This window comes from Bubalus bubalis, chromosome 12 (genome assembly GCF_019923935.1).
Source record: "Bubalus bubalis isolate 160015118507 breed Murrah chromosome 12, NDDB_SH_1, whole genome shotgun sequence".
In the NCBI taxonomy this organism is placed as follows: Eukaryota; Metazoa; Chordata; class Mammalia; order Artiodactyla; family Bovidae; genus Bubalus; species Bubalus bubalis.
In genome coordinates, this window is record NC_059168.1 from 67,376,954 (window position 1) to 67,377,357 (window position 404).

Here is a 404-nt window from a genome sequence, read left to right on the forward strand (position 1 = left end):
GGCGCAGGTCAGTTGAGATCCAGCAAGGCACCGGGAATAGCGCACCCTACTGGCCACTCGCGGCGCTGCTGCGGACTGGCCCGGCGGACTTGAGTCTGGCTATTTGAATCCAGTTCAGTCAGTTCAGCCGCTCAATCGTGTCTGACTGTTTGCGACCCCAAGGACTGCAGCACGCCAGGCTTTCCTGTCCATCACCAACTCCCGGAGCTTGCTCAAACTCATGTCCATGGAGTCAGTGATGCCATCCGACCATCTCATCCTCTGACGACCAGGTCTCCTGCCTTCAATCTTTCCCAGCATTGGGGTCCTTTCCAATGAGTCAGTTCTTCGCATCAGGTAGCCAAAGTACTGGAGTTTAAACTTCAGCATCAGTTCTTCCAATAAATATTCAGGACTGATTTCCT